This window comes from Erpetoichthys calabaricus, chromosome 1 (genome assembly GCF_900747795.2).
Source record: "Erpetoichthys calabaricus chromosome 1, fErpCal1.3, whole genome shotgun sequence".
Taxonomy (NCBI): Eukaryota; Metazoa; Chordata; class Cladistia; order Polypteriformes; family Polypteridae; genus Erpetoichthys; species Erpetoichthys calabaricus.
The window spans coordinates 38,271,336-38,295,960 of NC_041394.2; the positions used below are offsets into that span (position 1 = coordinate 38,271,336).

The 24,625-nt window shown below is 39.9% G+C and overlaps 1 protein-coding gene across 1 annotated transcript in view; it reads left to right on the forward strand.

Moving 5' to 3' along the window:
* Nucleotides 1–291: 291 nt before the first annotated feature.
* LOC114648835 (hornerin-like) overlaps nt 292–24,625 on the forward strand; it is a 44,105-nt gene continuing 19,771 nt past the window's right edge. Inside the window, exon 1 of the mRNA XM_028798110.2 lies at nt 292–428. The gene's annotated coding sequence lies outside the window, so the exon portion shown is untranslated. The remainder of the gene's footprint in view (nt 429–24,625) is intronic.

The window sequence follows — 24,625 nt, forward strand, 5'->3', positions numbered from 1 at the left end:
AAATGTGGACGCTGTCAGGCCCGTACATTATAACGGGATACCAGTACCGTTAGTTGGTTTTCATCATCTACTGTAGAGGTGAGTGCACATTACAGTTCATCCTTCTTGCTTACAGAGAATTACATTTACACATTTCAGGAATCTTAGTTTTTAAAAAGGTATTATTTTTACATTGTATTAAAAGGCTCATCTTTTTAAACGAAGTAAACAACAAAGCGAGGGAGCGATTAAATGGCATATGGGTGGGGCGTAGGCGAAAAAGGGTATACCGGAAACCCCTTGTGGGAGCGATTATAGCCACTCCGCCGCATATTGGCTGGTCGAGTAGTGGGCGGTGTTCAGTGAAGGCAAATGCTGGAATAGCTATGCTTTTTGAGCTTATATTAAAGAACTAACGAAGCTGTCGCTTGTGATCCATTGTTGCTTAGGTAGGTTTGTATTTTATTTTTATGTATATGAACATGTACATCTTACACATTGTTACGTAGCAAATGCATTGACCCATCGTGAGTCTATGGGGTAATTGTTGTTGTCTACAGCAATGCAAAATGAGCTCTTGCAAGTAAGTGACTTATATAACAAGGATAGGAAACGGCGTACCTCACGCGGAAATACTGAAGATAGCACGGTAAATTATGGACAAAGAAAGCAAAGATAAAGCGTCTCATTTGGGAAACCAGGCTTCGCTATGGGGGTCTCGAAACGCCATTTTAAGGCTGCGTCACGCCTGCTGCTGTTGACTGGCTCCTCATTTGCGCGTGGAAGCCTTGTGCCCGAGTCCCCTGTGTTTGGTGACCTGTGTCATTCGGCCAAGTAAATTTAATATGCCGTTATCTGAATACTGTTGCCATTTGGTAGCGAGAATCCAGTTAAATATGCTCAGTCCTGAGTCAGCGCCGTTTTAAAATAATCTTAAAGTGTATTTACTTGTAATATTTTAAAGAGTCCCCAATACATTGCGTATCTTTGCTTATGTTGATCAAGACATCTTGCTGTTAACGGTGAGTTATGTTGATTTCGGAACGATGCAGATATAAAAATAAATACATTCGCCAGCCTTTCCATTACAGGGTCTCGAGTAGAACTTGTGCTAAAAGCAAGCTCGTTAGAGAACACCCACCAGTTATTCAATTCGTTCTTCGTTAAACAACATTTTCTGTTTTTTGTACAGTGACGGGAATCCGGTGTACAAGCAACTGCACCTGCAACCAAAAGTTGTGAGATCATAAGGCCACCTCGCTGCACCAAATTTGTGACTTAAATTTCCAATTTTTCCGTTTTCATCAGTGTAGGTTCCTTTTGGATTTTAGGATATAATTAGTTTGGTGGCTCCATCATTCATATCTGGTCTTTCTAGACACAATGCAATCATGGTGATGCGCTTGCCTTCAGTGTTTTATAGGGGCTTATTTAAACACACCGTCCAAAACATACGTTCTGATAACAGCATAAGAAAAACTGCATATCTACAGTAGCACAAAGGCACACATAATTCATAATTGAACATTTGTCCAGTTCCAGACCTGCTTAATCCAAGTTAGAAAGGGGTCAGGGCATCCAAATCCTGTTTACAACAGCAATAGGCACAACAAGATCGAAACTAGGGGATTTAGAAATCTGTTGCAATGGCTAGAATTAAGATATTATGTGCCAAGCTGCAGAAACGTTAATCACCTTCAGCATAATGATGTGAAGGAGAAAGTTGTCGGCTAGGACTGCACGTTAAGTATTTCTCGCACACATTTAATTCATCGCAATATTGTTTCGCAGACTGCATACCCAGGCTTGTTTTAAATCGATTGGGACCGCCAAAGCACACGTTTATTGTATTGAAACAGTTCTGGTGACATACAGAAACGGCATGGGTGTGGCAAGCAGCACGAGCAGCGGATGTTTGAAGGGGCGCTCGAGACATCGCCACACTTTTCACTGATACGAATTAAAGATAGGGGTAGATTAGAGTAAAGAGGATTTACACCGCGGTGCGTCTTGAATGGTTTTGTAGCGTGGTGGTGCGATTACCGACGCTTGTTTTGCTGGTCAAATAAGACGTCTGTTCCTGCTACGTTCGCATCCAGTGAGTGAGTAACATGTCTCAGTGTATTAACATTCACGTTTTTTAAAATGGGAAATATAACAAGATCTTAATGGATCCAGTTAGGACCAACAGCTAATGGGTTAGTAATGAATTCGAGAAAGAAATAAAAGGACAGCCATGGCCGGAGCAACGTTTGATGTCAACTCCGAACACGACGATCAGTTTTTGGATGCCTTTGCAGTTACAGGGTTATTATTCCCCTGTGTACAGAGTACAATGGAATTCTTGCCTGCATGTGCTAATCAACATGCAACATGTGTGATGTTACTGTAGGGCAAATATTTGATGATAATATTTACGATTATTTTAATAAAAGATCAAGTGTTTTAAAACCTAGAATAAAACTTGTGTATTTGTGCTCTGATTTGAATCTGTTTTTCAGAGTTTAGATTTATGAGTGTTTAGTAATACAGAACACACAGGTGGTGCAGTGGTAGTGCTGCTGCTGCTTTGCAGTAAGGAGATTGTGGGTTCACTTCCGGGGTCCTCCCTGTGTGGAGAGTGCTTTGAGTAGTGAGAAAAGTGCTATATAAATGTAAAGAATTATTATTATAACACTAAACATTTCCTTTATGAAAATTTCATATAGTGAGAACATTGTATTGTGAAGCTTTAATTACAAAATATATCTTGTCGTAGGTGTATTGTCTCATACATAATATATAAGGTACTGTGTGTGTTTGTGTTTGTATATACAGTGCATCCGGAAAGTATTCACAGCGCATCACTTTTTCCACATTTTGTTATGTTACAGCCTTATTCCAAAATGGATTAAATTCATTTTTTTCCTCAGAATTCTGCACACAACACCCCATAATGACAACGTGAAAAAAGTTTACTTGAGGTTTTTGCAAATTTATTAAAAATAAAAAAAACTGAGAAATCACATGTACATAAGTATTCACAGCCTTTGCTCAATACTTTGTCGATGCACCTTTGGCAGCAATTACAGCCTCAAGTCTTTTTGAATATGATGCCACAAGCTTGGCACACCTATCCTTGGACAGTTTCGCCCATTCCTTTTTGCAGCACCAAGTTGGATGGGCATCGTCGGTACACAGCCATTTTAAGATCTCTCCAGAGATGTTCAATCGGATTCAAGTCTGGGCTCTGGCTGGGCCACTCAAGGACATTCACAGAGTTGTCCTGAAGCCACTCCTTTGATATCTTGGCTGTGTGCTTAGGGTTGTTGTCCTGCTGAAAGATGAACCGTCGCCCCAGTCTGAGGTCGAGAGCGCTCTGGAGCAGGTTTTCATCCAGGATGTCTCTGTACATTGCTGCAGTCATCTTTCCCTTTATCCTGACTAGTCTCCCAGTCCCTGCCGCTGAAAAACATCCCCACAGCATGATGCTGCCACCACCATGCTTCACTGTAGGGATGGTGCCTAGTTTCCTCCAAACGTGACGCCTGGCATTCTCACCAAAGAGTTCAATCTTTGTCTCATCAGACCAGAGAATTTTCTTTCTCATGGTCTGAGAGACCTTCAGGTGCCTTTTGGCAAACTCCAGGTGGGCTGCCATGTGCCTTTTACTAAGGAGTGGCTTCCGTCTGGCCACTCTACCATACAGGCCTGATTGGTGGATTGCTGCAGAGATGGTTGTCCTTCTGGAAGGTTCTCCTCTCTCCACAGAGGACCTCTGGAGCTCTGACAGAGTTGCCATCGGGTTCTTGGTCACCTCCCTGACTATGGCCCTTTTCCCCCAATCGCTCAGTTTAGATGGCCGGCCAGCTCTAGGAAGAGTCCTGGTGGTTTCGAACTTCTTCCACTTATGGATGATGGAGGCCACTGTGCTCATTGGGACCTTCAAGCAACAGAAATTTTTCTGTAACCTTCCCCAGATATGTGCCTCGAGGCAATTCTTTTGACTTCACGCTTGGTTTGTGCTCTGACATGAACTGTCAACTGTGGGACCTTATATAGACAGGTGTGTGCCTTTCCAAATCATGTCCAATCAACTGAATTTACCACAGGTGGACTCCAATTAAGCTGCAGAAACATCTCAAGGATGATCAGGGGAAACAGGATGCACTTGAGCTCCATTTTGAGCTTCATGGCAAAGGCTGTGAATACTTATGTACATGTGCTTTCTCAATTTTTTTATTTTTAATAAATTTGTAAAAATCTCAAGTAAACTTTTTTCACGTTGTCATTATGGGGTGTTGTGTGCAGAATTCTGAGGAAAAAAATGAATTGAATCCATTTTGGAATAAGGCTGTAACTTAACAAAATGTGGAAAAAGTGATGCGCTGGGAATACTTTCCGGATGCACTGTATATATATAATATGTGGTATATATCAAGATACCATTGAATTGGTTTAAAAATATAGCCAAGACATTACTATTATTTCCAATGGCTATTGCTGCTTGAAATGACTGATTTTTAATTTATTTTTCACATATGACTTCAAAGCCCCATCTTCAAGAGTCCTTCATTCAGTGCCCTAATGGCCAACCCCTATAGATTATCCTTAATTAGTCATGTTTAAATGGTAATTAGTTATTAGAGAAACATCTGTAATTGCTTTAGCCTGTCATTCTGTTCACTTGGGTCCAAGTCGCTGGTATTCTGATGTCCTTATCCTCTTGTGCGGTTGTGGACGTTCTTTTTCAATACCTATTTAGATCCAGTTTGCCCTCTTCTCTCCAGACAGTAATAGACACCATTGTATGAAATCTTCAGCTTTTTGGTAATCTTTTCTGTGGAATAAACTTAATTCTGCAAAAAGTAAAAAACAAAATGTTTCTTGTGAAAGCTTTTTATTTTTGCAATTTTGAACCAAGAACTGAACATTAGAAATGCCAGCACCTTGCAACCCAAGTGAACAGAATGACAGGTTTCAGTGGTGCTAATGCAAATTACTATTTTCAAACCAGTTTAATGGTATCTTGATTTAAAAAAGGTATGCATTTCCACCAAAACCACAAACATTTCTGGTGTGTTCAGACTTTTGACTGGTGTCGTGAGTGTGTTTATGTGTGTACTTTTATATTTATCATACTAAACATAAGTGATGACTGTTTACATATTTATGCATAAGGGGGAATTCTTTAATATTCCTCTATGCTCTGCAGATCATTATGGATTGAAGTTTTCAGTTTATTATGTGAACACTTGTCGTTGGTCCAGCTCCATTTTACACAATAGGCAAATATTGCACAAAGCAAAACAAACCCAAACAATAAAAGGATGTTGTAATGAGAAAGCCAGACAACGTTAGTGTTTTGGGGCACCTTGTGGCCAATATATAATGTATAATTGAAAAATTATTTTTAAAGAAAATGCATGTAAAACACAAAACAAGTCTTCTATGTAGTACAGGTTGACTGCCCTAGATGGAGATTCTTCTGCTTATGAGACATTTTTGTGGGTGGCGGAGGTAGGTCCAGATGAATAGATCCTGGAAGTGACGTCAGAGTTGGAAAAACCGTCAGTTTTTCTTTCTACAGAGGGAGGATAAGAGAGATTGTTACTGCACTGTGTCCTGTCTCATCACTTATTTAAAAATGTCTGTTGATAAACATATGTATTTTTGTGCGTGTGTTTGTGTACAATACACAGGCAGCATGGTGGCACAGCAGTTAGAGTGGCTGTTTTATGCTTTTGAGTCTTGGGTCTGAGTACGTCAAGGGTGAAATGTGTGTGTTCTCCTGTGTTGTTGTTGTTTTCCTGCCACATGCCAAAATCACTCTTATAAGGTTAATTGGTGTCTTTAATTTTTAAGGAACGAGTGAAAGAGTCCTAAAACTGACCAGTTTTTCAGTTTCCGTCTTGTGATTGCAGCCCTCCAATAAATAAATGTATTAGAAAATGGATAGATTGGTGTATACAGTATTGATCCATCCATCCATTTTCCAACCCGCTGAATCTGAACACAGGGTCACGGGAGTCTGCTGGAGCCAATCCTAGGGCACAAGGCAGGAACCAATCCCAGGCAGGGTGCCAACCCACCCCAGGACACACACAAACGGGCCAATTTAGAATCGCCAATCCACATAACCTGCATGTCTTTGGATTGTGGGAGGAAACCCATGCAGACACAGGGAGAACATGCAAACTCTACGCAGGGAGGACCCGGGAAGCAAACCCAGGTCCCCAGGTCTCCCAACTGCGAGGCAGCAGCGCTACCCACTGCGCCACCATGCCGCCCTACAATATTGATAGTGTAGTAAAAACATTGTTCTCCCCTGTCTTATTCTTATTGACCTTTATTCAACTTTCCATACTGTTAACCACTCATTGCTTATCTCTTCCCTCAATAAACTCTGAATCCATGGTTGTGCTTTGGACTGATTCAAGTCCTATCTTTCCAGCTGATCCTTCTCTGTCTCCTGGTCTAACTCCTTGTCTTCTCCACAGAAACTCTCCACAAGTATGCAACAAGGATGCTTGTTAGATCCATTTCATTTTTCTCTATACATTTGCTTATTAGGTAATGTTATTTCTTCTCATTGTTTCTCCTATCACCTCTGAGCTGATGATGCACAGATCTTCCTCTCACTTTCATCTTACACTCCACATATTTCTGAGAGCCATTTCATCTTGGATAAATTCTCAGCACCTTAAACTTAACCTTTCAAAGTTAGATATCCTGTCCTTGTCTTCTGCTTCTCCTTCCTCAGGTTTGTCTCTAATCATTGCTCTTGAAGATGTCACCCTTTCACCATCAGACACATTCAGGAATCTTGGTGTGACTCTGTACTCCTCACTTTCATTCACTGAATAGGTTGCTTCAATAACGTAATCTTCTTTTTGTTTCTTTTTTTTCGTAACATTCAGAGGATCCCATTTTTCCTCACTAATTATGCCATGTGACTCCTTGTTCAGGTAGTAGTTCTCCTGGCTAGACTATTACATCTCTCACCTGGTGGGGCTTCCTTCAGCTGCTACCTGATCTCTTCAGCTCCTGCCGAATGCAGGTCTAATGTGTCTTCACAGAGTCTTTGTCTTTGTCAGTTGCAGATGGCTGTGTTTTACTCCTACTATTCTTCTGCTTTGCTCTCTTCATGGGCTTTCTGTTGCTGTGAGGATCCAGTTTGAGACTTTTGTCTTGACTTTCAGTTTTCTCAATGGTTCTGCTCCTTGATATCTCCAGTCTTGTGGTCTCTCCATATGTCCCTTCAATAAGTCTAAGTTCTGCCTCTGCCTGTCTGCTGGTTGCCTGTCCTCTTGCCAGATGTACCAAGACTGGATAGTGCTTCTCCATTCTTGCTCCAAAGCTGTGGAATGATCTTCTGTTGGGTATTTGAAGTGCACCCACTTACTCATGTTTTCTACAAGATAGCTGCTGTTGTGGAGACGAAGAGTTTAGGGTACTCATTTTAGTCTTCATGTAGCTGCAGTAGTACTACTCCCTCTTGCTTGTTTTTTTATTTTATTCCCTATTGCCTTTGCATCTTCTAATCATTCTTGTATTATAACTTGCCTTGTAGGTCACCTTGGATAAAGGTGTCTGCTGTGGAGAAAGGACATTCTCCCTGCTTATTATGTTCATAAAAAAAACAAGGGGCATTGCTTTGAGGGTCTGTTTGCCTGCTGTACTGCTCTGACAGGGAGCTGCCATTGAGATACAGCAGATGCAGCAAAGTGAGCTGGTCTCTTGGGTGTCCTTTATTCTCTCTGCCATTTTCTCTCTCTATAATGAGATGCATTTCTTGATGTCCTCCTGGGTCATTTGTACAGTCAGTTAAAACTATCTGTGCATCCATACTAGAGAGAGAATACACACCGAATTCAGTTTCTCAATAAAAGTGACTCTTATTAACCACACCTTTATGAACATCCTCATATTTTTGCATTTATGTAGATATACAGTATTCATCATATGCAATTTAAACTTCCAGTGTATTTACTGTTTTTTGCATTTCTCCCTTGATATTATTGAATGTTGCTTTGAATAGTTAACATTAATAAATATGTGTAATGCACTGAATTTCTATTGCTTTGTTAACAAAGCATCACATGTCAGGATACTTTGGACTCTTTGGCTCTATGGTGGGTTTGGTCTCTGCTCATAAGCTGGGCTTCTATCTTGTCTGTCGAGTGATCATCTAATGTAGTCAGTGTCTTGACCAAGAGGCTAAATTTACTAAATAACAAATCTTAACAGTGAAGTTTTATTCTTTATGATGCTTTCATTACAGATCATTAAAATTCAGAATTATTTTAAAAATATGACATTGTTTTATGTTAGAAAAAATTGTTAACACTAGAATTACCAGAGGCTACGAAAAAACTCGTAGATCCATTCCACCTTAAATCGCTTTGCACCTCTCCATCAGCGTGTTTTGTCCTGTAAATCTGTCGATAAGCAGCAAGCAGCCTGCTATCACATCCCCCATCACTGCACAGTTTTCTCAGCGACTGAGAGAATAAAACTGAATAAAAAAACAAAAAAAAAACAAAGCTAACCTTTACAAGTATAATACATTTACAACAGCTGTTACAGACTCAAATCAAAAGTATGTTTTTATTGTTAAATAGTAAGAATAAGAGCAGCTCACTTCTCAAAACGGACTCGATCACCAGTTGATACCGTTGCACCACTAAAGCGGTTGTAGCAAATGCATGTCAATGTCGGACCCTAACACGGGTTCTTTTCTGCAGTTATATTCTCGAATAGAAGCGCACTTGTTCCGTTACATTTGTACCTTTTGTGAAAGTGTTTATTTGATATTTGGAATTCAGACTTAGCACATTATACACTTCATGTCTACATTTTGTCAATTATTACTAAAACATGAAAAAAACGTTTATTTTAACGATGTGTTTACTGTACTGTACTGATTGTTGTAGACATGGAACACACATGAAATGCATGTGTTCCAAATAACAATATAGTATTTATAAATGGTGTCATTTTGCTTGACTTCTCACTCTATACACCTCCAAACAACTGACATGCAGGTAAACAGACTTGAGCTGAGAAAACTGCTTATCGACAGATTTACAGGACAAAAGACATTGATGGAGAGGTGCGAATCGATTTAAGGTGGGATGGCTCTACGAATTTTTTCGTAGGCTCTGGTAATTCTAGTGATAAGGAAGGTAAAAGTTACAGAGAACTTAAAAGTCTAAAATGCAAAAAATGAGCAAATTAAGAGCTGGCAGCTCCGACAGGCCTAGCATACCCAGCCGTCAGTCCGTCTGTCCAGTGCGGTGACAATACTCGGACTAAGTCAAAATTCAAACCCAATGCCCTGGAATTGAGTGTTGCTAATCTCTGGGCCTCAGCTATGCTCTGTCAACACAAAGAAATCAAACATTGGTTCTTCCCGTAATGCTTGTAAATGGCTGATCAAGTTGGTGGTGTGTTCCCTTGTCACATTGCAAATACTCTCCTATGTCTACACTCATGTAGTTAAACTCTAGGAAAATTAATGAGGATGCAAAATGTCTCAGGATCGAGATGATACAGTTTACTAGAACCTTCATTTGCCAGCTTGCTGAGTCCTTAGCACCCTGTACAAAACAAACATGTAAAAGTTAATGTTTTTTATCTAGGTTAGTAGCAAGCCAATTTTAACAGTTAAAAATTAACTCCCATTTCCTTCCTTGGGGTTTAGTCTGGAATTGCCCATTATTAAGTGACCCTCACCTCCATTTTTACCTCTGGTATTACTATTCTTTATTTTTTTTCAAATCTTTTCACAGTATTTACTTCAGTGCCCCATTTGTTGTCATCACACCCATTGTTTCTTCCCTAATTGGACATTTCAATTAAAATTAATTTTAATTCCATGTTCATTCCATGGAATGCTGAAAGCTTGTGTTTATGTCTATGCACGTTTGTTTTTTTCTTTTCTTCTTTATTTCTCCACTACGCATTTGTCAGTTGCAGATGGCTGTGCTATTAATATACTTGAAAATGTAATTTCTCAGTCCTGTTGTTTTTACAGTTTTGAACCAAGATTATACATGATTGAACTCAAAAATACCTCCGTGCTGATTCTTGAAGCAAGCAGCTTTGTGACTTCGTTTTTAGATTTATATATTTTTGTTTGATATCAGTGAAGCATGTGGGCCTACGATCATAAAATAATGGTGGTTCATATAGAGAAAGCTGAACGTTTCCATTTTGGAACATCTTGTTTTGTTTTCACCATGAATAAATACAACTTCAGCAGCAATCTTTGGTGCTTGTGCGGTGGCATGCATTACACCATTGATCTCATTCTTAAATTCTGTATCCTGGATTTTCATCCTATTTTCATGCTATGAGTTTTCATGTCTGCCTGCTGCTCAGTTACTTTTTAAGTCCCTTCAGCAGATATCAAAACTCATATTTTTTCTTCCTATTACAGAGTTATTTGTCATGTTTGGTTTTGTCATATTTGTCATGTTTGATTATGAATTTTGAATATGTATGTAGTGTGTCCTTGGTGGATTATCAATAGATGGGCTTTGGGGACCATGCGTTTTTTATAATAAAAAAACTATTATCATAAGTAAAAATGGTCACTGAGTTGCTGTGACCTATAATTTTATACATTTCCAGAACATATCGGGCTATATTTAGGCTATTGCTTGGCTGTGTTTTGCAGCATCTTGTCTGCTTCTTTCTCAGTCTTCATTACTTGATCACCTTCCTTTGATGCGTATGACGCTCAGTAAATGGCAATGCTGTTATTCTTCTTCTACCTATTAGTGTGTTTTTCCACACGTAATCAACTTCTGTAATTTGCTTGTGCTCAGTAGATGTCACTGCTGCTCTTTTTCTTCTACTGTGTCACTTTCTCAATCATTGTTGCCTTAAGAAACACAATCACAGGACACTTTAGTAATTTCTGAAAAACATAGTGGGTCATAAGCTTTTGCTTAGTACAAAATTAAGGTTCTAGACTCAGTAGATCAAGAGTAATCATATGCAATATATATCAATAAATCGTTTTTTAAACAGTTGGATTAAACAATAACCTCATTCATTTGGAACTCAAAACACCCACGTATCCGAAGAGCAACCCTACAAAGACCTCAGGCAGAAGGTGGCATGGCTTTACCTAATTTTCAGTTTTATTACTGGGCAGCAGACATACAAGCCATAAAAACCTGGACACAAGTAAATGACATACACAGGCTTGGTCCGCAATAGAAGTAAAATCCTGTAGTACTTCTTTATACTCCCTGCTCTGCTCTCCAATAAATGAAAGTTATCGCAAATATACTAATAACCCAATTGTGCTTTACTCACTCAGAATATGGAACCAAATTAGGAAGCATTTTAAGATGGAAAATCTTTTATCGGTGGCACCGCTGCAAGAGAACCACCTCTTTCAACCCTCGCAAACATATCCAGTTTTTAATACCTGGAAAAGTTTTGTGATTAAAATGCTCAGAGATCTTTTATATTGACAACATATTTACATCTTTTGAACAATTACGTTCAAAATTCAACCTCCCAGCTACACATTTCTTTCACTATCTTCAAATTAGAAATTTTGTTAAACAGAAATTGCCCGATTTCCCCCACCTCGCACCCCCCACAATGCTGGAAAAAATACTGCTCAATTTCGAGGAATTAAACACCATTTCCGCATTATATAAAATTCTATTAGAATCCCTACCTTTCAAAGATCCAAGAGGACATTGGGAAAAGATCTCTTAATCAATATATCAGAAAAGGAGTGGAAGGTAGCAAAGCATAGAATTCACTCGAGCTCCATATGCACAAAGCATAGAATTATTCAACTAAAAATTATATATCGAGCTCATCTGTCTCGCTTAAAACTGTCCAAAATGTTTCCAGGGCAAGATCCAACCTGCGAACGGTGCAACCAAGCTCCTGCCTCACTGGGTCACATGTTCTGGGCCTGCACCAAAAAAACATCATTTTGGACCAAAATATTTAAGTGCCTTTCAGAGCCTTGGTGTCACAATCCCTCCTAACCCATTAACAGCTGTGTTCAGTGTTCTTCTAGATGGACTTGAAGTGGAGAAGGACAAGCAAACGGTGATTGCATTCACTACACTTTTGGCACGCAGACTTATTCTGTTAAATTGGAAGAATCCTAAGTCTCCTCTGATAAGTCAGTGGGAAACCGATGTTTTATGTTATTTGAAATTGGAAAAAATCAAATTCTCAGTTAGAGGATCTGTACAAAATTTTTTCAAAACCTGGCAGGATCTAATCAATAATATTTTGGAATAAGATAAATAACTATTAACGCATTTAATTCCCTTGTCCATCTCTTATTTACATATATATTTATTTCTCCCTTTCTTTTGTTTATTGCTGCCTTATTAAAAAGCCCTAAGCAATTCTCCTTTGGCTAAGCTCTCCTTCTCAGGGGTGGGGTTTGATTTGTTTGGTTATAAATTGATCTATTTGTATGGAATGATTACAATAAAAATTAATAAATAAAAAAAATAATAATAATAATCGTATTGATCGTAATGATTTTTTTTCCCTGTGCTTAAAAATCATTAAAAAAGTGGCGTGATTATGCCACGGGTTGGCTAGTTCAGAAATATTATCCCTATGCCAGCATGCCAGTTAAAATCAATTGTAAAAGGCCAAAGTGAAGAGAGGCATAATTGGAAGGAGACATTGTACAGTTTGATGGCTGCAGGCAAAACAATTTAAAAAAGCAGTGCCTCTTGGCACATCATACAGGGCTAGGCCTGTCACTAAAGGTTCTCCAGCATAACAAGTCATAAAAAAGATGGGCAGCATTAGCCTTACCTGTGATGAGCCTATCCCATTAAGCACTGGGAACAAGGTAGGAATGACATCTGGGCAAGGTGCCACACCATCACACATGAACACACACATATGACACCACTGGAGGTAATTTACCATCACCAGTCCACCCAGCCTGCATGTCCTTGTACTTACTGTGAGAAAAACCCATGCAGGGAGCTCTCATATTTTATATTATATGGTTTTACCCTAGTTGTTTTATCTTCATTTAGGTGACATCACCATGTCACTATTTTGTCGATCAATTTCTTATCATGGTCTCCATCATTTTGTGTTTTATACACAGTGTGATATCTGGCAACATTGTGCCTCTTGTATTTAAGATGGTAGGATGTTATCGCTAGCACCCACGTTTCTGGATTTTTAAAATAAACTTTTTATTGCGTTAGTATAGTGAGAGAAAAGATCTTAGATATCTAGATTTCTGTTATGTGTTTTCTGATTTTTTCAATTTCATTCTGGCTTTAGAGATTTTGATGCGATTTTTCTGTTATGACGCACATTTGTTTTTGACTGCTTTTACTTTTTTCTGTTCTGTTGCTAAAATGCCTAACATCAATAGAGTAGCTGATATGCATTTATCATTCTAGTAAGCTGTACTTGTAACTTGAGCACTTTTTGCCTTTGTTGCACTGTTATTTGGCATTAAACACTATAAAGGAAGGATTTCATTTATGACCATATTTTAATAATTGATTGGCTGACTGTGTCCACAAGGAACTTATAGGTTAATTAATTTGTTCCTGTAAAATGTGTGCACTTCTAATTGGTGGAAAATGTGTGTATGTCAGACAAATCCACTATCAGTTTCCAAGAGGGGTATAGCATCAGTGAGGGGATAACCGGCACCTTCTAAATGATAGCAACTGCCTGAGAGTAATTTTCAATGTAATATATGTCAAGACATGCTTGGTGTATTCAGAATTCACAAGGAAACTCTCTGTTAGTAATAATTTCAAATTTATTGTTGTATTACATTGCAATTACATTTATTTACCTAGTAGACACTTTTATCCAATGCGACTTACAAAACAGATCAACACAATCAAGAAAACATCAGTCTGAAGGAATGTTTAGGAACAAGTGTTATAGGACAAGGGTACAAAAATGAACATCAGAAGTGAAGAGCTCAAAACTAAAAACAAGTGAGGTACAACTCCTAGGTGAACGGCTAACCGAACAACTAATAATGGTTAGGCAGAAATCCATCAAACGAGTGTCTTCAAATGAATGAAGAATGGAGGTGGGCAGCTTGTTCCACCAGCCAGGAGTTACAAATTAAAATAATCTGGACTGTAATTTGATGCCAAACAGAAGTGGTATCACCAGATGCTATTCATCAGCAGGCATGAGTGGGCAAAAAGGGTCATAAGACCTCACAAGTGTCTCCATATATGTAGGTGCTGACATATTGACTACTCTAGGCAAGCATCAAGGATCTAAACTTAATATGTTTAACTATAGAGATCCAATGTGGTGATGTGAAAGAAGGAGTGACTTGTGCCCACCTCGGCTGGTTGAAACCCAAACATGCCTCTGTATTTTGAATCATCTGCAGAGGTTTGGTGACCCATGCCAGTACTCCTGTCAACAGAGTGTGACAAGAGTGTTACAAATGTGCCAAGACCAAAGCCTGGACTAGGAGTTATGACACATACTCTGTCAGATATGATCTGATCTTGCAGATGTTGTATAGTGTGAATCTTAAAAACCAAGAGAACCGTTGCAACTTGGTCAGTGAAGAACAGATGATCATCAATCACCAGCTCAAGGCTGCAACCAGACTTGGAGTTTATTAGTGATAGTGAGATGACATGAATAAAGATGGGGTGCTGAATTGACATACAAGCTGGGATAACAAGAAGGTTCATTATGTCCGGGATTAGCTTAAGATGGTGGTCCTACATCCAGGTCGTAGCATTAGTGAGACATGCAGAAATGCAAGCATTATCACTGAAGGCAAAAGTCTGCATCATATTTCAGGTGTTTCATTTCGGACAGGGATCCATTTGTAAGCAATGCAGAAACTCCAGTGCGGATGGAGATCATTCTCATTTAAAACCCCAGTTTTAAAGAAAAGCGTAGTAGTGTGGAGTGGAAGGAACATCTAAAGTCTACAGCCATATCCTTTGTCCTAGAGATATTTAGCTGTTAATAGGAATGATCACACCATTGTACAAGCTCATCAGCAGTAGATCCATGGCAGTCCTCCTTATCTTTTAGAAGACTCAAAGTGAAAGTCATCTGCAGGATGGAGGATGTGTCTGCCCTTGTGTGAACTACTGCAGTTATCTGTGTGCAAGATAAACAGAAGAGACAGACAGCAGCCTTGACTTGATCCCATGAATGAGGATCTGACAATCATCCCATAACACTCACTATTTGTGTCCTGGTGGATAAAAAGTCTACAATCCACCCCACTAGGTTAGGGCCCAAACAGACTTGATCGATCAGTTTTAAAAGCTAATGAGAAATCTATAAACGGCAATCTTGCATGAGTTTTTGGTCCTTCCAAATGCTCATACAGTAAATTTGGAATTGTTACTGTGGTGTCCAGATAGTTTTTTATTTTCTTTAGTAGTTGTCTCTTAATTTGCTTCAGAAGTCATTTAATGGTTTTGGGTGTGCAGTTTAAGAATCACTTTCATTGTTTTAGCCCAAACAAGATAGATAGATAGATAGATAGATAGATAGATAGATAGATAGATAGATAGATAGATAGATAGATAGATAGATAGATAGATAGATAGATAGATAGATAGATAGATAGATAGATAGATAGATAGATAGATAGATAGATAGATAGATAGATAGATAGATAGATACTTTATTAATCCCAAGGGGAAATTCACAAACATTCAGAGAAACAAAAAGCACACACAAACTCTTCATGTACAACAATCAGGCATGGGATCTAAACCTACAATGGTGGATTTGTGAAGGAAAGCACCGACTACAGGCTCAGTTTTATAATATTATTCAATAATACCTTTAATAGCATCATCTGATTATCCACTCTTCATAGTTGTTGAAGTTGTTTTTAATTTTTTAGTGAAATGTTCAGATCAAATCTAGTTTCAGATCATTAATGACAGCCGATAAATGAGGAATTTGACCCAAGCTCATATTTTTCTCACAAATGGCCTAACATTTTAAGAACAGAGAGATCCTTTTAAACTGGTAGCCCATTAATTCTGCGGAAGCAGCATTGGCTGCGTCCTGTACTGTTTTTGAATGTAATTGGAGAGTGGCCTCCTTTTTCCTCTTTTTCTAGAAAAATGGTAAGTGATCTAAATATGTCAAAGTAGGAGGTTTCATCCTACAATGGGGGGAAAAAACAGAGCCAAAAGCTGCATGCCACTCTATACCTAACTCTGATCTTATAGGTGGGACGGTCTGCCCACGTGGTAATCTCCTAAGTGCAGTCCAGTACTCTTCCTCTGACCCCAGTCAGGGCTATCTTAACGCATTGGCATGCTGGGCAGTTGCTTGGGGTCCCACGAGCATAGGGGCCTCATGCTAATCTACTGTATGTATGTTGCAACTTGCTGAGTGGTTGTGTAGGTAGGTACCCCAGTGCACTGCTTTGCCTTTACGTTAACATTATACAAAGTTATTGTCTGTTTTTACCTACATTGTTATCAATCTTTAATATTGTTTTTTGTATCAGTATGCTGCTGCTGGAGTATGTGAATTTCCCCTTGGGATTAATAAAGTATCTATCTATCTATCTATCTATCTATCTATCTATCTATCTATCTATCTATCTATCTATCTATCTATCTATCTATCTATCTATCTATCTATCTATCTATCTATCTAAGACGGCCCTGCCTCCTTTCTCTTATGACTCCTGGCCTGTCTTCCCTCCACCAGGAAACCCATTTTTCCAGCCTGTTCCACTGAACTGAAGATCATTCAAGTTCGGACCTCCTTAAACCCTATCGCGGACTTGCTTCTGGTCCAAGCCATGGCTCAGAGGTGGGCCTGTTTGACTACAGGGACACCAGGCTAGAAATGACTCTTGTTGCCGTTGCTGTCCTCTTATCCCAGAGTCTTTGGTAGCCCTTAAAGGAAGAACATGTGCCAACCCTTTTCCATTCTGGAACCCTGGATTAGGCTTTATGGCTTGGTGGAAAAATTACTGACTTTTTGCCAGTTGTGCCCTGGCACTCTCAAATGGGCAAAATGGTCTCTGTTTCTAAGACTAGAAACAAATTCTGCTGCCTGTTGACCTTAGAGGCCTTTGTGCCTAGTAGCATTTTCTCCATAGTACCCCCAAAAGGCTGTCACTCCCAGCAGTCCCAGTCTCACCAGATTGGCCTTTAGAGGTCCTTCCAGTCTGATTCTCTATCTCCACCTGCTAGCCCCACTCTTTCTGGTGTGCTGCTTTAGCATTTCAGAATGGCATTACCCAGAAGCCTTCTTCTAAGCTCAACCTAAGCAGTTTTGGGAAAACAACACTGATAAAAAGTGTTGTGATAGTTAGTTCCAAATGTAAAGCCAATAGTGTTGAGCGGCTGACTCCAGTGTCATTCCTGGAGGGTTGCAGTGGTTGCAAGTTTTTACATTAATCAATCTCCACGTACAAAGCTAGAGCCTGCTGTTAATGAAACAATTTATTTAATTCTGCTCCTTGTTAGCTCTTTAATCCTGCCGTGTCAGGTATTTTGGAAAATGTAAATTTTGTTTATCTGAGAATGTCATCAAGGCAGGGTTCCTCAGTCTTCTTCCTGGAGACCTGCAGTGCCTTGTGGTTTCCATTACAGTCAGTTTCTGGATTAGAAGTCTATTAGTATTGCTAACACAAAGTTATCGTAGACTTAAATTTAGTTCAATTATTAAGATCTTTAATGTCTAAATATGATGCATTCACAGTTTTTAGTTGCTTCGTATCACTTAACCAGCTGCAAAATAACAAAGAAACCCACTGATCATTAGCTAAGCTGGTCCCATTTGCACCTCTGTGTGTGTTCATCACAAAATCAAATTTTCATGGAAGCACCCTGAAAGAAAAAAAAAGAAAAGAAGTAAATGACCAAAAAGTATTAATCTACTTTGGTCCAGAAAACAGCTTAAACATTCTGCTGTAAAACAAATGCCTGACAAGGTGGGCTGAAAGTCCCAACAAGGTACAGTATTAAATAACCTGCTTCATTAGAAGAATGAACTGGCTTCTGCTGTCGTTAGAGCAAAATCATGTAATCAAGTTAATATTGTATTAAATGGCTTTTAGTTAGAGGGGACTTGGGCTGATGGTCTGTTTTCGTCTAAATTTTCTAATGTTGTAATGGATAGGAGTTGCAAGCTTTGTTGGGCTAAATGGCCTGTTCTCGTCTAAATGTTTCTAATGTCGGACTTGACAACTGCAGTTGCGGATCTCATCTCATCAGTCAGATTACACAATTAGAAATGGCTGGGCAAGTCAAATTAAATGACTTTGTGACGACTTTCCAGTATTGCCAAGGTGTATCAAAACTTTGCCCCTTTTTCTGATGGACAATAACATGCTGCCTGATGGTGCCACTGCCTGTGCAAAGGATTTATAGGATTTATAGGTATGACACATTCGGCCGCAATTTCTGATCTTTTTCTTCCATTCTGTCATGGTAGTAAAACAGCAGACATTAGACAAATGAGTCTATATTCTGTTTATTAGGTCCCAGTCACCCATGTTTCTTATTTCTCCTAGCAGCATTACATGCAGAGTACTACTTGGTCATTTATTCCATGTGTTAGTAGTTCTTTGTTCTAAGAAGAACTTCCTCATGTTTGCGCAAAATGTACCCATGACCAGTTTCCAGCTGTGTCTCTGATGTTCTTGCTGAAGAATTGATTTTAAAGTGGCAAATGGGATCCAATGTACTAATTCCTTTCATAATTTTAAACACGTTGATGATGTCACCTTATAGCCTTAACTTAAGCTAAAAAGGCTCATCTCCTTCAATAGCTCCTCACAGGTCACAACTCTCGGCCCCAGAATCAGCCTAGTTGCTCGTCTTTGAAGTTTCTCCAGACTGTTCTCCACAAAATGGGGACAGAATACTTAAGAAAAGTGAACTATACTGTTTGTGTTAAGATTTTTTTTCTGCCATAAAACAAAATTGTATTCAAAATCATAATTTAGCATTTCACCGCTTTTAAATGAAAATATTACAGAGAGCAAAATTTCAGTGTACGGCAGGTGCAGTAAAATTAGAGAATTGTTGAAAGGTCTGAAAACTTTTTCAAGGTATTACATTTAATGAAATGAGGTAAGATGTTAGCGTTCCCTCCGAAAATACACATTTTTGGATAATAAAGTTACCTACAGCTTGTTCTAATTGGAGTTGCCATTTGAAGGGGAATTCTTGTGTTCTATGTTGACAACAATAACATTTACTTATATAGTACCTTCCCATCCAAAGTATAATTCAAGGTGCTTTACAAATGGTAGTAAGTGTATTCAAATTAAAGCAGTCTACTGTATAATAAAATGCTAAGATTTATGTGTGTGTGTCCGTGTGTCTGGACCCATAGAGCAACCTGATTGGTCAATTTGGATTTGGTGATGCAATTGGCACAGGAAGTGCCAGTATGAGACAAATGAGGAAGATTACATCCATAGGAGGCTTAAAGCTGTTTTAGGTATAATGCAGGAATGCTTTATCCCAAAGTTCTGCAGTAGTAACAAATTAACAAAACCTTCAAGGTGAATAAACAAGTAACTAAAAAGGAAATCAGCATAGGAGGTACAAAGAAGGTACTTAATGTTCTGGAAATTTAAGAAGTGCACCAATAGGCTGAAATCTAACAAATCACAGGGACAAGATAACCGTTGTGCTTAAGGAAGTCAGTGAGCGCATATACAACACATGTAAATTCTTGGCACATATTTTTAAAAAATCTCTGCACACTGGGGAAGTTTTTAAAGACTGGAGGCTAGTGAATATCATCCCATTCTATAAAAAGGCTGATCCAAGTAACTATAGGCCAGTAAGCTTAATGTGCGTCATACTGTATGTAAGTTAATGGAAGCAATTTTTAGGAAAAAGATTGAGCAGCACATGTCTAAACAGGAGTATTAGCAAATACTCAGCATGAGTTCCGATAAGGAAGGTTGTGTTTCATTAACATGCTGGAATTCTATAAGGTAGCAACAAAAGCATATAATAAGAGATTTGCGTATGATATTATTTATCTTCATTTTTAGAAGGCTTTTGATAAGGTACTACATGAGAGGTTGGGCATTAAAGTTAAAAGAAGGGGGGATTAAGGGCATAGTGTGTAGGTGGGTTTAAAATTGGCTTAAACACAGGAAACAAAGGGTTATGGTGAGGGGAACTTTTTCAGAATTAGGGGATAGTAAAAGTCTCTCAAGTGTCAATGCTGGAGCTGCTGCTCTTATTAATATACATAAATTATCTGGACACGAATATTATCAATTAGCTGGTAAAGTTTGCAGATACAGTGATCCCTCGCTATATCGCGCTTCGCCTTTCGCGGCTTCACTCCATCGCGGATTTTATATGTAAGCATATTTAAATATATATCGCGGATTTTTCGCTGCTTCGCGGGTTTCTGCGGACAATGGGTCTTTTAATTTCTGGTACTTGCTTCCTCAGGTGGTTTGCCCAGTTGATTTCATACAAGGGACGCTATTGGCAGATGGCTGAGAAGCTACCCAGCTTACTTTCTCTCTCTCTCTCTCTTGCGCTGACGTAGGGGGGTGTGAGCAGGGGGGCTGTTCGCACACATAGACGATAGGGACGTTGCTACCTTCTGTGTGCAGCTGCTTCCTGAAGGACATGCTGCACGGTGCTTCGCATACTTAAAAGCTCAAAGGGCACGTATTGATTTTTTTATCTGTCTCTCTCTCTCTCTCTCTGCTCCTGACGGAGGGGGTGTGAGCTGCCGCCTTCAACAGCTTTGTACCGGCGGTGCTTCGCATACTTAAAACAGCCCTATTTGATTTGTTTGCTTTTCTCTCTCTGACGCGCACTCCGTTGAAGAGGAAGATATGTTTGCATTCTTTTAATTGTGAGACAGAACTGTCATCTCTGTCTTGTCATGGAGCACAGTTTAAACTTTTGAAAAAGAGACAAATGTTTGTTTGCAGTGTTTGACTAACGTTCCTGTCTCTCTACAACCTCCTGTGTTTCTGCGCAAATCTGTGACCCAAGCATGACAATATAAAAATAACCATATAAACATATGGTTTCTACTTCACGGATTTTCTTATTTCGCGGGTGGCTCTGGAACGCAACCCCCGCGATGGAGGAGGGATTACTGTAATGCCAAACTAAGTGGAAGTGCAGATAATCTACAGTAGAATCAGCTAAATTGTTACAGAGAGATTTGGATAACATACGGCCTTGAGCAAATTTTTGACTGATGAAATTTAATAGATAGATACTTTATTAATCCCAAGGGGAAATTCACAGTAATATAAGTGAATGTAAAGTATTGCATCCATCCATCCATTATCCAATCCTAACTACTGGGTCACGGGGGTTTGCTGGTGCCAATACCAGCCAACACAGGGCGCAAGGCAGGAAACAAACCCCGGGCAGGGCACCAGCCCACCGCAGGGCACACATACACACACACCAGGGACAATTTAGGATCGCCAATGCACCTAACCTGCATGTCTTTGGACTGTGGGAGGAAACTGGAGTACCCGGAGGAAACCCACGCAGACACAGGGAGAACATGCAAACTCCACGCAGGGAGCACCCAGGAAGCGAACCCAGGTCTCCTAACTGCGAGGCAGCAGCGCTACCACTGCGCCACCGTGCCACCCAAGTATTGCATGTAGGAAGTAAAAATGTTAGATTCGAATACAAAATGTGGGATCTCAGACTTGACCGTACACCTTATGAGAAGGGCCTGGAAGTCATGGTGGGGTCATTACTATCTACATCAACACAGTGGACAGATGTGTGGGGTACAAGTCAAGAAGGTTATACTTAAGTTATATAACACACAGATGTCTGTATCACATAAAAGACATAATACTGCTAGAGAAAGTCCAGAAGAGAGCAACTAGGCTGATTCTAAGACTAAGAGGTAGGAGCTATAAGCAGAGATTGAAGGAGTTGAACCTTTTCACTTTATGAAAAGGTAGATTAAGAGGGTGATATAATTAAAGTGTTTAAAATTCTGAAATGAATTACTACAATGGACCCCAATTTGTATTTTTCAAATACATTCTGCAGCAAAAACACGAGGACACAGTTGGTTGGGCAGTTTGGCAGGTTTAGCAGAAATGTTAGAAAGTTTTTCTTGACACAGAGAACCACAGACACATGGAATAAATTCAGTAGACTGTAGCTGCAGACCTGCAGAGCACCACTCCAATGATGAGGTTGTCACTTATGTTTATTGTGGCGTGAAAGTTTGTATATAATTTGATAAATATTTTGTATATCTTTATTTGTAACTTAGAAAAAGCAAACATAACATTAGCATTTCAGGATTTCCTTGATGAGAACAGTAATGCTTTCATGTTTAACTAAACAAACACCACCGAGTCTTTAGGACTGACTGAGGATTTATTTCAGGGTTGTGGGGAATGCCAAACTACTTAGCTGGCAAGCTTCAGCTCAATAGATGGTCTTGGGAGCATGTGTGAAAAGGCACTGAGGGAGATGGAGCATCAGACCAGCTCAGGAAGAGTGACTGTGTTTGGACTGAGAGCCTAAAAACCATAAACAAAGCAACTGGGAGATGAGTTTTACCGGAATTCTGTTGGTCTAAAGTTGTCTGTTTGGGATTGGTTTTGTATCGGAGGCCATTCTGTACTGTGATGCCCTATTAGTGTAAGGATTTGGACAGAGATTCTATAAATTTGGTCACTTTACCCCTCCCACTCTCTCTCTCACACCAGAGCCATAAAGACAACACACTGAGGAGCACAGCTCAGTAAGAAAGCTGACTGGAAATGATGACTTGTCCAGAGACATTTCAGTAGCTACAAGTCTGTGTGCTGCCTAAAACTACACATCTATTATTTATCAGGTTGTATGGTTGCCAATACTCACATGTACTTTGCTTATTGTTATTATTTTATGAGTAATATCAACAATACATAACTTAAAGTTGTTGTGACGATGCAGGTTCAGCTCCATGCTCCCATCTTCTATTAGTGAGCCCTTGAACCCAACACCGTCGGTAATGTCACTGATGAGCTAGACAGTGAGGCAATAACAATGGAGCAAGGGGATGGTTCAAAAGTGCAAAAGTGCTTTTATTCAACAAACAAAACAAGTGTTCAAACAAAGTGCAGCAGTGCAAAGTTCAATAAATAATCCATAAGAAATGTGGAGGTTAAAATCAATAAATAGAAAAAACAATCCTTTAAAAGCAGAGGTTAAGACGTTGTGCAGGAAGCTGTCTTTTTAAAATCCGATGCATCCTTCTACTACTGCTGGTGGCTCCCCTGTTTCACCCAAATGGGTCCGGCAACAGAGGAGTCACCCTAGCTGCAGCTGACCTGCTCTGCCTACTTCGGCTGTTCGGTTTTGCCTTACCGATCCCTGGCTCCGGCAGGCTCCTCCAAACAGTGACTTGGGATCCCCCAACGACCAGGGCTCACACGCTGGGGAATCCACATCCCAAGTCCCGACTCTGCCTTCCGTGGAGAGTCTTCCGCCTTCCGGTCACTCCCGTCCTTCATAAAAAAAACTCAGCAGGAGCAACCACTACTTCTGCTCCTCAGGTGTCGGCCAAACACCCAAGCACCCTGCTCAGCCGCAACGCGAGCCTGCCTGCACTCGCTCTCTCGCTCACTCACTCTTCTGCACCGTCTTTCTCTCTCTTTCTCCATTGCTTCCTGCAACCTCCGTTCTTTCTCTTTCCTTTTTTTTTCTTTCTTGTTCTCTTCTAACCGTCTTGGGCTTCTCTATATATGCGGAGAGGACATAGCAGCTGCAGCACATTAGCCCCAGGAATAATCACGGATGTTGGCAGTCTCTCATCTGTGCACTTAGGTGAGAAATGCCCACACCGCGAGCGCGGTGATTATTTATTTAATACAAACTGGCCTTTGCTGGAAGAGCTGTGGACCCATATCACCACAGTTGTAACTTAACTCCTGCTTGTCTTTTTACTCTACCAAATTGGCTGAGTTTATCCACATTACTAACCGAGAATGGTAAACCGGATGGACGCAGGGACATCCGGCAATGGGCCGTGGACGCAAAAGACGTACTGCGCAGGTGCCCCACAAATCCCCCCCCCCCCCCGCAAGCAACGGGAACCGGATGGAATGCAACGTAAAATAAGAAATGAGGCGTCACGCACAAAAAAAAGGAGTCAGACCACAGAAAAAAGCACGAAACCCATTGTACACGAAATGGTACACACACAAAGAGGAGGATTCAACAAGCCCCTAGCACACAAAAAAAAAGAATCCGCGAGCACCACACAAAGCCCATTGGACACGAAATGGGACAGACTACGGCCATAGCACACGAAACGTACACAAACACGACGATTCAGACCCTCGACCACAGTAACATAAATAACAAATGACACACAAAGCCCCATTTCTAAATGAACCGTCCGTATTAAACATACGTCATCTCAACACGTTCACACTATGCAGCATAGGTGGATCTCATTACAATGAGGCACTATTAACCGTTCAACCGCAGAAAAGGCTCCATATTAACAGTGAGTGCGATCCTCCTTATTACTTATCCATATTTCTCACGCTCAAGAACAAACAAGTCATGAATTCACGATCCCGGGTACAAAACGATACGGCTCGGATAACGGGACCAAACACAATTCACACTATGCAGCATAGGTGGATCTCATTACAATGAGGCACTATTAACCGTTC